This window comes from Saccostrea cucullata, unplaced genomic scaffold (assembly GCF_032062105.1).
Source record: "Saccostrea cucullata isolate Sc308-1 unplaced genomic scaffold, CSIRO_AGI_Scuc_v1 ctg4781, whole genome shotgun sequence".
In the NCBI taxonomy this organism is placed as follows: Eukaryota; Metazoa; Mollusca; class Bivalvia; order Ostreida; family Ostreidae; genus Saccostrea; species Saccostrea cuccullata.
In genome coordinates this window covers 13165-26328 of record NW_026930273.1, presented here as the reverse complement: position 1 = coordinate 26328, position 13164 = coordinate 13165, and positions in this window count along the sequence as shown.

Below are 13164 nucleotides of genomic sequence, written 5' to 3'. Positions count from 1 at the left end.
AATTGAAAATGCCCTAAACCATGTGGTAAGGGCCAGAAAAAAAACTGCGGTCGCAAAATAAGTATCATCGCTAAAATTGTACTACAAGAATCTGCAGTTTCAAGATGTATTTACATCATCACGAAAATTGTACTAGAAGCGTAATGCAATCGTAATATGATCGGCACCACCGTAGCGACATCGCGGTACAGTCATCTATGTCTGTGTAGCGTCGTAACTATGGTCTTCAATGTCGTAGTGGCAGCGTAGCGTAAACGCACTAAACACTGCTGCTTGTCGGCAACGGTTTGCGTAACATCGTAGTAGAAGCTTGTTAGCAGCGCGTTTGACGTAGGGACATCGTAGTACGGTCGTAACGAAGACCATAAGTTGCCAAATTGCTCTATTTTGACGCCGATCGGCTGCGATCTGCCCCGATCCAAAAAAATTTCAGATCGTGGCTTGATCGGGATGATCGCCGTAGAGTCGCAGCTCTGTGTGAACGGGGGGTAAGTTACAAAGACTCTGTGAATGGGATGACAAAGGAATTTCAACAGCTTCGTTAAAAGTCGGCATTATAAATTATATGGTCATTATAATGAACTTGTTAGCAAATATAACCTATCACTGTCTTATTTTGGCTTACTTGTTTCATTGTTAGGCCTTTGATTAAAAGGTTGCTGGAGTTCCTTGTTGATAACTTTTATGTAGTGTCGAGGACGAGATCTTCCAACAAACTGTTGGAATTTCGAGGGGCACTAATTGTGTTCCTTTCATTAGTCAATTTAGCCGACCTATTCCCATGAAGCAGAATTTATTCAAAACTTTTACATAGAGGAAGAAAACAATTGCTATAAGCTTATGATTTATTATATACATCAACCACGTAAAAAGTCATTGTACTCCCGCTTGAAAAGGAGGAGGGTATATAGTGATCGGGATATGTCGTGCGTCCGTCTGTTGAGCTTTGGGGTACCCATCTCTTATATATCCTCAACTCCTGTCATACTGCTGGATGAATTTTAATGAGACTTTCAAGAATCTTTCTTACGTAGTGTCATTGTGCACCTCCTATTTTACTTTTTGATCGGTCACATATTTCGGATTTCCCGTAGCAAGACATACACATTGCCATTCTTTCTATAATACTGAAGGTTATCCGTTTCATATCCGCAACTCCACCTATACCATTGAATAAATTAAATGATACTTTTACAGATTCTTTATTACATAATGCCATTGTGCACTTCTTATTATGTTCCCCAAACGAAGTTGGGGAACATATTGTTTTTACTCTGTTTCTTATTATTAAGGTCTTCCGTTTCAGACGGAAGACCTTATAGTGATTCTACTGTTTCTTTTTATTATTATTTTTTTTTCCCCTTTTCTTGTCAGGCGGATTTCTCAGAGATGGATGGACGGATTTTCTTGAAATTTTCAGGGATGATAGAGAATCAAAATACGCTCAGACCTTTTTTTCATTTTTTCAAAATTCACTTCCGGTCGTCAGATATGTCCGAACTACATAATTTGTGTATTTTTCTTTCCCATAAATATTTTTTATACATAAAGTATTTGTAGTGATTTTTAGATATGTTATATAGACTGCTTATGTCTACAGTAACCTCAAATATTTTTGTAAAATTCACTTCCGGTCGCGTGATTTTGTCCTCAATATGAGAAGTTATCACAAAGAGATCTCGGAAACGGTAAGAGATGGAGACGCCAAACTTGAATGAGTAATAGATCTTGATAAGTAAGGAAACTCATAAGGGTTAAGATCTTTCGCCGTCATTTCCGGTCGTCACAGGAAGTGATCAAAGAAATCAGAAATTTCAGCTTTTCTTTTAGGAATACTTCTCCGCATCACATTATTGCATCTTATTGGTTGTTCTGATATATGTCCGTCCCACCAGAAACAAAAACGGCAACTTCCGGTTATGAGAGAAAAACTGCATAAATTGAGTATCATACTATCCCATAAATATCTTTTATAGAAAGAGTATTTGAAATGATTTTAGAACATTTGATTCAGACTGCAAATGTCTAGAGTAACTACAAATATCTGTTAAAAATTGATTTCCGGTCTCATGATTTCCTATCCTCAAACTGAGTAGTTAACATAGCCAGATCTTGGTTATGGTAACACATCAAAACACTTAACTTATATGAATAATAAACCTTGAAGAGTGAACAACAGAAATAGGGATAAATGTCTCCGCCGTCACTTCCGGTCGTCACAGGATGTGATTTGAAAAATCGAAAATTCCAACTTTTTTCTTTCCAATTTTTTTTTCATTACTTTATTGCATCTAATTAGTAGTTTTGAAATATGTCAGCTCCACCAAAAATAAATAAAAAAGTAAAAACAACGAAAACTTCCAATTGTAAGAAATAAAACAACACCAAAGTTCAAAAAGTCAAAGTCATTGGAAAAGTATTTAAATTGCTTATATATGCCACATAACCTTGACCTTTGAGTTTGATGTTTGACCTTGACCTTTGACCTTGACCCTTACCCAAGAGTTACTTTTTTATATTTAGCTTGATACAGCTTCAAGTGTTAAAGTCGAGTTCAAAAGGTTTTTGAATGACCTTGACCTTTGACCTCGATAAATGACCTTGACCTTTGACCCCATTGACCCAAATGTCACAATCAAGCTTGAGTCCGTGGGGATGTTTACATCTCTCACTTTAACAAATGCTTATATACCCCCCCTTTTTTTTCTTTTTTTTTAAATCAATAGGAAGCTAGAAAAATTTTCTACAGTTCAAACGACGCCACAGATCGACATGAAATTTAAGGACTGCAGTAGAAGAAACATCAAAGAAGCGTCCTGAGTGTTTAGCAGTGAGTCTCTGAAGTATATAATGCAATTCTAATGAGTATCGGCAACAACTACATTTTTTCTGTCTGAAATTTAGGTGCTGATGAGCATGAAAATTAATTTAAGCTTGTATTGGGTATTTCTTCACTTTTTGTCAATAACATTCGATTATCCTGCTCAAATACGAAATTTTAATACCAAGTATTCTTGATCTCCTTTGTATGTAGCGTTTATTTCAATTTTATTTACATTGAATATTAATTGAAGGAATCTATTCAATAACGATTTTTCCCTACCAAATCAATTTCTACGCAATTTAGATAGCTTAGAAAAACTGCAGTTACCTCGCTTTGAACGGCGTGGTGTAGAGAAAATGTCCATGACTCACAACTGCATGAGATGTTTTGACCTTTGATCTTGAAGAGTAGGTCAAGGTCATTGGAAGACTAGGTAAATTGTCGATTTAAGCTTAAAATCCAAATGACCTTGACCTCTGACCTTGATATTTGACCCCTTACTCAAAAAGTAATAAAGAAATATTCATTACCTTTATCTAGATTCAGCTTCAAGTGTTAATCTCAAGTTTATCTCTCTCTCTTTTTTTTGGATGACCTTGACCTTGATAAATTACCCCCTATTGATCCAAAGGTCACAATCAAGTTTAATGTCGTTGAGGTATTTGCAACTCTTACTCTAACAAATGCTTATACCCCCCCCCCCTTTCTTAAAAAAAAAATCAACAGCAGTATGGAGAAAATGTCTACAAGTCAAACGACACAATATATCGACATAAGATTCGGAGTAAAAGCAAGAAAAGACCTTAAAGAAAGTGTCCTGAGAGTTTTAAGGTGAGTCTCTAAAATATAATGAAATTCTAGGGAAAATCGGCAAAATCTGCATTTTTTTTCTGTCTGAAATTTTGTATTGCTGAGCATAAAAATTAATTAAAGCCCGTATTGGCAATTTTTGCAATTTTTGTTAATATCATTCGATTCTCCTGCTCTATTACGACATTTTAATACCAAGTACTCTTGCTTTCTTTAGTGTATGGAATTTATTTCAATTTCATTCGGATTTAATATTAATAGAATGAATCTTGATTTCATTTGAAATTTGATTTTTTTTTTCTAGAATAACACAGTCCCAAGAAATAGGCATAGTAAAAAGAAATACACGTTTCTTCCCTCTGTTTCCCATCTAGAATTACATGTTTGGAATTTTATTTATGCTACTTACATTGAATTTCATGCCTATTTCGGTCAGGAGTGTTAAAACCCGAACCCGATTCTCTGTTTTCCTTTTCCATAATTACAAACTGCCTTGCATCTCTCGCTCATGTTTCTCACATGCTCTTAAATAATTTATCACCATCCATTTCAAACATAAAACAACTCAAATCGGATATTTTCAAACATCTCTTTAATACATGTATAATGCACACATGATGCAGGTACACATGGGACATTTCACAACGTTTTCACTTACGCTTCCGTTTTGATGCGCAGATCAAATGCATGTTATTCATATTATTAGGTATATCGTAATTTTAATCAGACCCTACCCCTTACATCTTAACTCGAAAACAATCTCATTCAAGCTCATATATACACCTAGGAGCGTGTTACAATGTTTTGAACGTGCTCTCTTTGCGTGATCAATGAAATCATGGTTGTCCCCGAGTCGACTCGTATAATCCAGGAAGTCTGTTTAGAGTATATCTATACCAACTGCGAGCCCGATCTAAAATCCTAGTAGAGAAATGAGAATTTTCTTGTTATGTTCCCCAAACGAAGTTGGGGAACATATTGTTTTTAGTCTGTTTCTTATTATTATTATTATTATTATTAAGGTCTTCCGACTTCCTTCGGAAGACCTTATTGTTTTCCGTCGGTTTCCTATTATTATTATTCTTTTTTTCATTTTTATGGCGATATCTCAGCTGTGACTGTACGGATTTCAAAGATTTTTACAGAAAAGATGCAGCAGCTTAATATCTCCAGACGTGTTTTTCATTTTTTCAAAATTTTTCTCCTTTCGCGATTTTTGGGAAAATTTGTATTTTTTAAATGGATTTTTGTACACTAGTTTTCTCGAAAACGGCTAAAGATATGACATTGAAACTTATGGACATGAAAGAACATCAAATGTAGATGTGCCGAACGTCCTTCGTTTTTTGTCGTTTCTACTTCCGGTCGCAAACGGAAGTGAATTCAAAAAGTCCAATTTTTCAACTTTTTTGTTTTTCAATATTTTTCTTTCGGATTTACAGGGTTTATAGAGCGTCTTCAAAGATATCTATACATGTTTTTATTTTCTTCATGCGTGTGTTTATTGCAAAGATATGACCAAACCAAACTTTGTCTTACTGTCGCGGGTTCGAATCCCGCTCGGGGCGTTCCCCAAATTTTTTCTTTGTTTTTGTCTTTTTTCAGTTGCAAATTACTTTTCACTCTTTTATAACATGTGTGGAACATTTTGCCGATTTTTAAAAGCTATATTTGGAGATATTTTGTGAAATACCTGGAACAATCACGATCTGTGTTGAGAAACTACTGTAAATGAATGTAAACGAAAAAATACATTCTGAAAACTTTTTTATGGCATGATGCTGCATAGAACTCTAAAGAAAAGTCGGTCGGAAGACCTACTTGTTGCCCTAGCAACAAGAACGCATCTAGTTATTATTATTTTTCTTCTTCTTCCTGGAACTTTTTTGTCCGGGAATGATCTTGTAAACTGTTCGTCCGATGTAGGTAAAACCTTTTTAGGGTTAGTAGACATGTTATGTAGATTTGCGGAATCAAGGTCATTTTGCGCGCACGTGCTTGCAAGAGCGTGCACGTGCAACACGTGAAATGACCAATATAATAGATATAGCCACAACTGTTCTATTTTTAAATGAAATGCTTTGAAACTCATAATGTGAGGATATATTAGTAGTATAGACATGACGACATGGTGAAAATAGCAAGATCTCACGCGCATGCACGTGCACTTCGCTCTGATTGGCTGCAACTAAAGTCTCAATATCTTTCTTGTTTTTTGACGAAATCCTTTGAAATTTTGAACATAGCCATGCATCAGGATATCCTACAACATGAAATAAAGCAATTATTATGAAAACACGTGCATGCACGTGCGCTGCAATCTGATTGGCTGAAACTATAAACAGCTATAACTTCCTTGGTTTTCAACCAAACAGGATGGGATTTGGAACATAGATAGATATAATGGACTTCTACAAGTAGGTATGGTCACCATGCACATGCATACACGTGCGTGTACATGTGCTGCAATCTGATTGGCTGAAACTTTAATCAGCTATAACTCCCTTAGTTTTCACACAAACGGGGTGGAATTTAGAACATAGATAGATGTAATGGACTTCTACAAGAAGGTATGGTCACCATGCTCATGTATGCACGTGCGTGCACGTGAAATGAGAAAAATCAAACATACACTTGAATGAGCGAATTTTTTTTTTATAATTTTGGATTAAATACTTTAATATTCAGTATATTAAAAATATAGATTGTGTAGACAAGATGATATGGTCATGACGCATATGCATTCACATGTGCACGCGTGCAATGCTAAAGTTTAAATGATTTTTGTACACTTCTTTGTTAATGTTGTTAAAATCTCAGATGCATAGAGGTTGTCTTATTTAATGAAGCTTACAGGGAATATGGCACCAAAAGGGAGTTGGGGAGCGTTTGGGGAACATCTGTAACGGTCCCCGTTACAATTAGCACTAGTTTTATTTATTTTCTTGCTTTTTTCTACTTCTTTCAGCCCAAATGATATTGAAATGCTTAAAAAAGTAGAAAGGCCGATAATTGTTCACTAAACAATTAGTCTACTAGTTTATTATATGTCTGTCCTTTTTAAAATAGAAAAAAAACATCCTGCATACAGATAAATAGAGGAGAAGGGAAGACCTTCTTTGTTGCTGTAGCAACAAGAGTTTCTAGTTAAGGTCTTCCGTCTTCACGGAAGACCTTATAGTGATTCTATTGTTTCTTATTAAGGTCTTCCGACTTCCTTCGGAAGACCTTATTGTTTTCCGTCGGTTTCCTATTATTATTATTATTATTATTATTCTTTTTTTCATTTTTATGGCGATATCTCAGCGGTGACTGTACGGATTTCAAAGATTTTTACAGGAAAGATGCACCAGGTTAATATCTCCAGACGTGTTTTTCATTTTTTCAAAATTTTCTTCCGTTCGCGATTTTTGGGGAAATTTGTATTTTTTAAATAGATTTTTGTACACTACTTTTCTCGAAAACGGCTAAAGATATGACATTGAAACTTATGGACATGAAAGAACATCACATGTAGATGTGCCGAACGTCCTTCATTTTTTGTCGTTCTTACTTCCGGTCGCAAACGGAAGTGAATTCAAAAAGTCCAATTTTTCAACTTTTTTGTTTTTCAATATTTTTCTTTCGGATTTACAGGGTTTATAGAGCGTCTTCAAAGATATCTATATATGTTTTCATTTTCTTCATGCGTGTGTTTATTGCAAAGATATGATCGAACCAAACTTTGTCTTACTGTCGGGGGTTCGAATCCCGCCATTAGGCGTTCCCCAAATTTTTTCTTTGTTTTTGTCTTTTTTCAGTTGCAAATTACTTTTCACTCTTTTATAACATGTGTGGAACATTTTGCCGATTTTTTAAAGCTATATTTGGAGATATTTTGTGAAATACCTGGAACAATCACGATCTGTGTTGTGAAACTACTGTAAATGAACGTAAACGAAAAAATACAATCTGAAATCTATTTCATGGGATGACGCAGCATAGAACTCTAAAGAAAAGTCGGTCGGAAGACCTACTTGTTGCCCTAGCAACAAGAACGCATCTAGTTTATTATTATTAAGGTCTTCCGACTTCCTTCGGAAGACCTTATTGTTATTCGTCTGTTTTTTATTATTATTATTATTATTTTTCTTTTTTCATAGTTAGGGCGATATCTCAGCTGTGTGTGGACGGATGTCAAAGATTTTTACAGGGATGATGCATCATATAAATATCTCCAGACGTGTTTTTTATTTTTTTGAAATTCACTTCCGTTCGCGTTTTTGGGGGAAATTTGTATTTTTTAAATGGAATTTTGTCGCAAAAAATTCTCAAGAACAGTAAAAGATATAAAACTGAAACTTAAGGACGTGATAGAACATCGAATGTAGATGTGTTGATCGACCTTCATTTCTCGTCGTTCTGACTTCCGGTCGCAAACGGAAGTGAATTCTAAAAGTCTAATTTTTCAACTTTTTTGTTTTTCACTATTTTTCTTTGGAAATCACAGGGTTGATAGAGTATCTTTAAAGAACTCTAAATATGTTTTCAACATTTTCATGCGTGCATTTGTTGCAAAGATATGACCGATCCAAACTTTGTCGCACTGTCGGGGGTTCGAATCCCGCTGGGGGCGTTGCAAAAATTTTTTCTTTGTTTCTGTCTTTTTTTCAGTTGCAAAGACTTTTCTTTATTTTCTATAATGTATGGAAGATTTTGTCGATTTTTAAAAGCCATATCTTGAGATATTTTGTGGAATAACTGTAAAAATCACGATCTATGTTGAGAGACTGCTGTCAATGATAGTAAACGATAAAAATACATTCTGAAATTTATTTCATGGCCTGATGGAGCAGAGATTTCTAACGAAAAGTCGGGCGGAAGACCTGCTTGTTGCCCTAGCAACAAGAACGCATCTAGTTATTATTCTTTTTTTGACAAAATTTTGTGCAGGCGATTTCTCGAAAACTATTCAGCGGTTTTTCATGAAACTTTCACAAAATATGTGTCATTATATGAAGTTGTTACATCCGGAGAGAAATTTGGAAAAATCGCTCTTGGTGCCAAGTTATGGACAATTTCCTGATTTTAAAATGCGATTTTGTCGCCCCTTTTTGTCGAAAATGGCTAAGGATATGATATGGAGACTTATTGGAGATGATAGATCATGACTTTCTGGTTTGCAGAATCACCTTTTCGTGCGTCGTCAGTACTTCCGGTCGTTAGGAGGTGCAAATTAAAAAAATCGTATTTTCTAACTTTTTTGTTTTTCAACATTTTTAATTTATTTTTGGAATGATAATAGAGACCCTTTAAACGATGCTTACTATATAAGTTGTTTGGATATTGGTTAATCAGAACTCTAGATATTAATATTTGAAAATCTGAAGCGGACCCAAGATGGCGGCTGTCTCTGTCAACTCCGCCATTTCGCGAGTAGGGGTTTATGGAGGCAGCTGAGCGTTTGACTAAATGATACATGAAAAGTAAAAAAAAACTACGTGGACTTTCACCTAGTAGTACGCTGCAATTCAGTGACAATCTTAAAACTTAATTTCCGTTTTACTGCTTTAGTGTAATTGGGCTAGATACGTGTGTGCAATGTGTTAAATTTACTTTCTTAACGTCGAAATAAAATAAAGGCGATAAGAAGTTGTTATATTTAATATTTAATATCATTGAAGCTATCACACCTATTTGATAGATCAGACCAAAGGATAGGCGCGAATATTTACTCGTGGTGTTTGTCGCCAGATTATGAATAGTGGCCCGCCTTTTATGATTCTTAGCCAGGTGTATTGTTGCAGGTGTACTGTATACATAACTATATTTAGAGCAGTATTCAAAATTTATTAGTTTTTCACAAACGTAACCACTGTGTTTCCCATGTACACTTGAGTCATATTAAACTAATACAAAAGACAGAAATAAGAAAACCATTTTTAAATAAGATCGTCTAATGGAGTTTATATTAACATTCTTTTCTCAAAGGTATTTAAAGTTGAACATTGAACATAAATGAAATCTGATTCCTTGACCGTCGAGGGGCGAGACATGTCTTTCATCGAACCATTTCTACCTTTTCATGAAGGTGTAAAGAATCGGGTTAGTTCACTTTGGGGATAAACGGGTAATTAAAAAAAAGTTAAAAATGATTACCATTTCACTTCTTTTGTGTTTCTTACCTATATAAGATATAGAATATGTACAATCTGTTAAATATACTTTCTAAACCTCGAAATTTAGGCTTAAAGAACGTTCCTGGCCGAAGATGGCGGCTGTCTCTGTCAACTCCGACATTTCGCGAGTAGGGGCTTATGGAGGCAGCTGAGCGTTTGATTAAACCATTCTGACATAAGGATACATGAAATGCAAAAAACTACTTGGACTCTCACGTAGTAGTATGTTGCAATTCAGTGTTAATCTTAAATAACTTAATTTACGTTTCACTCCTTTAGTGTTACTGGGCTAGATACGATATGTAATGTGTACAATGTGTTAAATATACTTTCCTAACGCCGAAATAAAATAAAGGTGATAAGAATGTTTTATTTAATTAATTTCATTGAAGCTATTGCACCTCTTTAATAGATCAGTACAAAGAAAAGGTGCGAATATTTACGCGTGGCGTTTGACACGAAATTATGAATAGTGGCCCGACTTTTATGATTCTTAGACAGGTGTACTGTTGCAAAAGTATACACAAGTATATTTAAAGCAGTATTCCCAATAGCTAATTGGTTCGCGCGTTGGTTAGAAAAGAGAAAAAAAAGGCGCATTCACGTTGGCGACCTGGATTCACTCCTCCTTGTGATCAAAATTTTGAATCACTTTTTGGTTCGATTTTACAAGTTTTTTTTCCTGAATCGGACGGAAGACCTCTCGTTGCTCGCAACGAGATCGTATCTAGTTATTATTATTATTTTTCCGTACACCGAATTTTGTGCACGCGATTTCTCGAAGACTACTGGGTGGATTTTCATGAAATTTACAGAAATTATGTGTTATTATCTGAAGTTATTTTTTCCGAGAGATTTTTTGAAAATTCGCTTCTGGTGCCAAGTTACGGGACATTTTCTGAATTTAAAATGACATTTTGTCTACGGTTAATCTCAAGAACGGTATAAGATATAAATGTGAAACTTTCAGGGATTATAGATCGTGATATATACTATCCAGGACGCGACCTTTCGTTCGTCGTCGTTACTTCCTGTTGTTAGGAGAAACGAATTAAAAAAATTGTATTTTCTAACTTTTTTGTTTTTCAATATTTTTTATTTATTTTTGGAATACTAATAGAAACCCTTCTATTGATGCTTACTATATAAGTTGTTTGAATATTGGTTAATCTGAACTCTAGATATTAATATTTGAAAATCTGAAGCGGGCCCAAGATGGCGTCTGCCTCTGTCAACTCCGCCATTTCGCGAGTAGGGGTTTATGGAGGCAGCTGAGCGTTTGATTAAACCATTCAGACATAAGGATACATGAAATATAAAAAAACTACTTGGACTTTCACGTAGTAGTACGTTGTAATTACGTGTCAATCTTAAAACTTAATTTCCGTTTCACTGCTTTAGTTTAACTGGGCTAGATACGATATGTAATGTGTAAAATGTGTTAAATATACTTTCTTAACGTCGAAATAAAATAAAAGCCATAAGAACGTTTTATTTATTTAATTTCATTGAAGCTATCACACCTATTTAATAGATCAGTCCAAAGAAAAGGCGCGAATATTTACTCGTGGTGTTTGGCGCGTAATTATCAATAGTGGCCCGCCTTTTATAATTCTTAGACAGGTGTACTGTTGCAAATGTATACACAAGTATATTTAGAGCAGTGCTCCCAATAGCTAATGGTTTGCGCGTTAATAGATCACTTAGTAATTACGTTACAATTCTGTGTCAAACTAAAGATTTATTCCAGGTTCTTCTCAAACGTCTTCTGTAACTGGTTTTGGTTGGTTCTCAAAGTAGAAAAAGAAAAGACTAAATGTGCAAATGAGAGATACCTATATTATCATTTGTTTTGCAAGACGGAAAAACAGATCTTAAATCATAGTTATAAGTTATAGTTTTTTCAAGAAACAATATCGATGCATGTATAGAGTAAGTATAAAACGTATAACCACTGTTTTTCCCATGCACACTTGTGTGATATTAAACGAATGGAAAAGACAGAAATAAGAAAACCATTTTCTCGAGAACGGCTAATAAAATCGTCTAATGGAGTTTATATTAACATTCTTTTCTATAAAGATCTGAATCAAGTTGTTGAACATAAATTTTATCTGATTCCTTGACTGTCGTAGAGCGAAGCATGTTTTTCGGCGAAACATTTTAACATTTTTAAAAAAGTGTATCTACTCTGCATAATTCACTTCTGAGTCGGGTATTAAAAAAAACAAATTATAGTCATTTCACTGCTTTTGTGCTACTTTTCTATAGAATGTGTACAATGTGTTAAAAATATTTTCTAAACCTCGAAATGTAGGCTATGAGAACATTCTTTTTTCTTAATTTCATTGAAGCTATCACATCTATTTAATAGATCAGTCCAATGAAAAGGAGCAAAGATTTAACGTGGCGTTTGGCGCGAAATTATGAATAATGGCCTGTCTTTTATAATTATTAAGGTCTTTCGTCTTCACGGAAGACCTTATAGTGATTCTATTGTTTCTTATTAAGGTCTTCCGTCTTCACGGAAGACCTTATAGTTATTGTACTGTTTCTTATTAAGGTCTTCCGACTTCCTTCGGAAGACCTTATTGTTTTCCTTCTGTTTTCTATTATTATTATTATTATTATTATTCCACTTTTCATAGTACAGGTCATATCTTCGCTGTGCGTGGTTCAATTTGAACGATTTTTTCAGGGATGGTGCATCATGTTAATATCTCCAGGGGTGTCCCTCACTTTTTCGAAATTTACTTCCTTTCGGGTTTTTGGGGGAAAATTGTATTTTTTAAATGGAATTTTGTCCCAAAAAATTCTCGAGAACAGTAACAGATATAAAACTGAAACTTACGGACGTGATAGAACATCGACTGTAGATGTGTTGATCGACCTTCATTTTTCGTCGTTCTGACTTCCGGTAGCAAACGGAAGTGAATTCAAAAAGTCCAATTTTTCAACTTTTTTGTTTTTTAATATTTTTCTTTAGGAAATCACAGGGTTGATAGAGTATCTGTCAAGAATTCTAAATATGTTTTCAACATTTTCATGCGTGCATTTTTTACAAAGATATGACCGATCAAATTTTGTCACACTGTCGGGGGTTCGATCCCGCTGTGGGCGTTGCAAAATATTTTTCTCTGTTTCTGTCTTTTCTCAGTTGCATATGACTTTTCTTTCTTTTTTATAATGTATTGAAGATTTTGTCGATTTTTAAAAGCTATATTTTTAGATATTTTGTGGAATAATGTTAATATTCATGATCTATGTCGAAAGACTGCTGTTAATAAACGTAAACGAAGAAAATGCATTCTGAAATCTATTCCATGGATGACACTGCATAGAACTCTAATGAAAAGTCGGTCGGAAGACCGC